This window comes from Asparagus officinalis, chromosome 4, assembly GCF_001876935.1.
Source record: "Asparagus officinalis chromosome 4, Aspof.V1, whole genome shotgun sequence".
In the NCBI taxonomy this organism is placed as follows: Eukaryota; Viridiplantae; Streptophyta; class Magnoliopsida; order Asparagales; family Asparagaceae; genus Asparagus; species Asparagus officinalis.
In genome coordinates, this window is record NC_033797.1 from 34,863,949 (window position 1) to 34,868,646 (window position 4,698).

The following is a 4,698-nucleotide window of genomic DNA, read 5'->3' on the forward strand; positions in this document are numbered from 1 at the left end:
CGGTTCACTGGTGTGAGTCTGGAAGATAAATCAACAACCACATCCGTTCACATGAATCAAGACATTACCATCCTAACGTTTTTTGTGTTTCTAAGTCAACGGACACACACACACACACACACATGTCTCTAGGTCTTGTTCATGACACACAAGGCCACTAAAGTCATGAACTCCTATTGGTTCTCAAACACGATAAGGAGTAATAAATACAACTAATTCTATGTAATAATATCATAGCATGTCAAATACATTAAAATAAAGATCGTAAAACATGAATAGTGACTATGAACAATATATGCATGCAAACTGATTTCATCAATATCTTACTATTCATATCTCTAAACTTCTCATAAAAGTATTCTAAAATAATTTTTTAAAATAATAAATTTATTTATTTTAAATAATCCTTTTGCAAAATAAATTCTTTTAATTTATTTCTCATTATAATAATCCAAAATAATCCCTCTTCCAAAATAAATTATTTTAAAATATTTATTATTATAGTAATTTAAAATAATCTATTTTTCCAAAATAAATTCCTTTAAATTATTTCTCATAATTAATAATTCAAAATAATCTTTAAAAATATTCTTTCTTTTAAAAACATCTCATAATTAATCATAATCTAGTTTTCAACATATCCACTCATCATATACGGCTTAAAAATATATATCATGCTCATCACTTTACAGATATAACTACATCAGTATTATTTATCATATTATTATTATTTAATATCATTCATCAACAAACCCACACAAATTATCACAATATACCCTACAACATAATCATATTACAGTCTGATTATGCACATAATTAATTCACATCAGGTCTAAAAATTTGTAATGACGAGTCAATGAGAAAAGGATCTTGCTTCAAGGATGTTAAGGGTATCGTAGAGGGGCAGTGGGGGTCGTCGGGGTGGCTGCGCATGCAGTTCACAACGTTGCAACTTCACAGGATTCAGAATCCCGTGAAGTTGCAACCAAACTTCACAGGATTCAGAATCCTGTGAAGTTTGCCACTATATCCACCACTACGCCAAACTTTTTTGTTTAGCGCTAATTAATAAAGCACTAAACTTCACAAGATTATAAATCTCATGAAGTTTTCGTAACTTATTTAGCATTTTTGACCGAGTTTCAACAAGCTGGCTGAAACTAGGTCGAAAATGCTAAATAAAAGATAAATACGTTGATTTTTAGAAATAAAGTTCTAAATGGGCTGATTTTAAAATTTTGTCCAAAAATACCGCATAAAACTAATGAGCGTGTAGTTTTATTGTTACAGATAGACCCTCTGAGTGTTTTTTTATTCTTTCTCTCAGAAGAAGGAAAGCTTTTTACACAAATAGACCTCCTTCGGATAGAAGGGTTAAAAATAATTCTCTCAAGGAGTCTATTGTTGGCCTTCTTGTTTTGATGATGATTTATAAACAATTTACATCTAATATTATTTGTCTAGTATTTGTATTTTATATTTATTCTAGGCAAATAATATGTTGGAGAATGGATGGAATAGAGCTTCAACGATCATATCAAATGGAGGTTGGCGGATATTGTGGAGTGAAGCCTACGCAATTCAAAGTTAAAGATCAAGTTCAAGCTTTATCCGCAAGTGTACCAAGTTGAGCTTATTGAAGATCAAGATCGGCTTGGGTAATCTAGTTTAGGTTTTATATTATGTGTGTTAGATACTCTAAGCTCAATATCATATACACACACATTTTATTGGTTTCCTTGTATATATATGTAGTCATATATATATACAACACAAGTTTTGGTTTTTATGTTTATAAATATGAAATTACATATTTCATATTTATTATTGTGTTTTGGTTTAACTACTTAGATATGAAACAAATATATTTTCATATACATACTCATATGTTTTATTTTCTATTGTATTTGTAAAAATATTGTATTCTTAGTTTTTGGACTTAACAATAATCATATACATATTTTATTAAGTCTACATAATCATTGTGCAAAGTTTCAAAACATGGTTTACCCAAAATATCAAACTATTTTGTAAAATGATGATATTTTTTATTTGGGAAGTCCTTTTTGGAAACCAGTCATTGTAGCATGTTTATTATCATGTCTACAATCATTTTCCAAAGTTTTATATTTTTTGAAATTTATTTGATATTTTTAAACAGTGTTTTAAAATTAAAAAACTGTTCAAAACTGTATATTTTCATATATCAGTTCACGGTCGACCGCACCTGAGTTCTTTTGTCAGTAGGCAACAGAGACTTTCACGGTCGATCGTCGTGGTCGACCGTGAGCTCGAGATTTCCCACGGTCGACCGCCACAGTTGATCGCCACGGTCGACCGTCGAACTCTCTGGAGTTTCTCCTGTTATTTTTGTTGCTCGCGGTCGATCGCCGTTTATCCCAACGGCTCTTTTGTACAGAATCAGATTTCTGATTCTTGGGCTGTTTGGTCTTTTCCTTTGGGGTTTTTGCTGTTGCTTCCTCTTCCTATATAAACCCCCAAACCCCCTTCTATCTCAGCAACCAATGGGATATTTTAAACAAGTTTAAAAAAGTTTTAACAGGGGTTTAAGTTTGGTTTAAAGCTGTTTTTGGTTGGTTCACAAGTGGAGGAGATCATCTACATTGTTTGAGCTTCCTTTTAATCCATCTCCTAATTGAGTTCTCACCTTGTTAGAGAAGAGAAAAAACACTTTGTATTGAGCCTACTTGTGAGGATTCACTTGTAATACACTTGTACACCGAGAGAAGTGTGTGGTGAGAGACGGGGTCGAATCCAAGAGGAGTGGCGTCGGTTGACGTGCCTAGGGAGAGGTTGTAACCGAGCACTTGAGGGAGACACGGCTAGGTCTAACACTTAGTGGGTGTAGAGTGGGATTACAAGAGTGTTGTTTGTAAAGTTTTCGGTTAGCTAGAAAACCGAGTGTGAGGTATAAACGTTGTTCGGGTGAACGTAGAAAACCCGGTTGTGATAGTGGATTTCTCCCCGGGAGTGGGGAGCGGAGACGTAGGACGGAATGTCCAAACCCCGTGATCATATTGCTTGTTTGAGTTTGGCTTAGCACACTTATATTTGTTCATCTTTATAGCCTTTCTCTCATTGTTTATTTCATCCACTATATCGTTTGTTTATGTTGCCCTTGTGTTTGCATATCCTTGCATATATCATATAGTATACCTCTTTGTTAGGATACATCACCTTGTGTATATTGTATATTCTTACACTTAACTCTTTGTATATCTATCTTGCAAGAATATATTTGTTAATTAGTTTTAATTGACATAAAGTCGGATTAGATTAGCATAAGACCCTAATCACCTCCCCTCTAGGGTCTAACAATTGGTATTAGAGCTTGGTGCTCTTTGATTTAAGGTCTAATCACCTTGAGTTAAAGATCCAAGTTATCTTTTTGTGCTAATCTTGTTTTGATTACATTTGTATCTTGCTTGCATATTTTTACAAATTATGGATATGAATGATGCATCTTGTTTAGTCTATGATTCTAGTATTGCTCCTAAATTCAATGTTTTCCTCTATGCTCAATGGTGTTTTAGATTCAAAATATTTGTTCAATCTAAAAATATCGATTTATGGAAAGTCATTGATTGTGCTTATATTATGCCCATGTTGGAGAAATCCAAGTGGAGCAAACATGATAAAAAGATGTTTATTATGAACAAGCTTATGTTAGAATTTTTATTAAATGCATTTGATTCATCAATGTCTAACAAGCTTGATTCTTTTGATAGCGCTTATACATTATGGAAATTCATAGAAGCGCATCAAGGAGACTTGGAGGCGATCCGACAAGCTTTGGAGGATCCCGCTTCAAGTTCAAAAGGAGCTTCATGCACACGAGCACTAGGCGATAGCCCTAGTGAGGTTTGCGAGTTCGAATCTATTAATGATTTACGAATTTTCTTCCACCATTATAGGTACTGCACTTCCAGAAAAAGATGCAGCGGGCCACCCGACTAAAGCATGGACGGTCCACAAACGCAGCCCATCTGAAATTGTCCCCCAGATATTTCTGTACCTAAAAATTCGAAGAGGGTGAGGAGGAAACAAAACAGAAAAGAAAAGGAAAAAAAAAAAATCAAAAAATTGAAACTACTACCCTATCGAATCACGGGTCGACACAAAAAGCCCAAAACTAAATCTAATACCGCTAACAATCAGCTGTCTTATCTCAAACACCGCTCATCAAATACGAAAAATTCATATAAAGGATACGTAAGTAATCTTCTGTACACATTAAAAAAAAAAAATGTAAATATGGCACATTTCCATAAGCCCCGCTGATAATCTCAGTTGAAGTCGTGAAACTCGTGCGCTTCATAAATGCCAACGTAATTCGAGAAATCGCTCTCTCTCCTGACATTTTCTCTCTCTCTCTCTCCGGCAAACAGAAAACTCTTTTCGATGAACTGCCTTCAGAACCTTCTAAAGTTCGTAAATCCCTCAATTAGTCTCTTAATTATTTATTTTCTTACCCTGTTGATCTATTTTTGTCTTATGAAAATGAATTCCTCCAGATCCTCTGCTCCCCCAATGGGCAAAACCCTAAATTGCAGGTCGAAGAGACCTCCAGTGTTGAATCTGGTACCGATCTGAGATTCTCTGACGCGATTTTTTTTTTGAAAATCTTTTTTTGAGTTAAATTACAATATTTGATTTGTTGTTTCTCTTTTTTTTGTG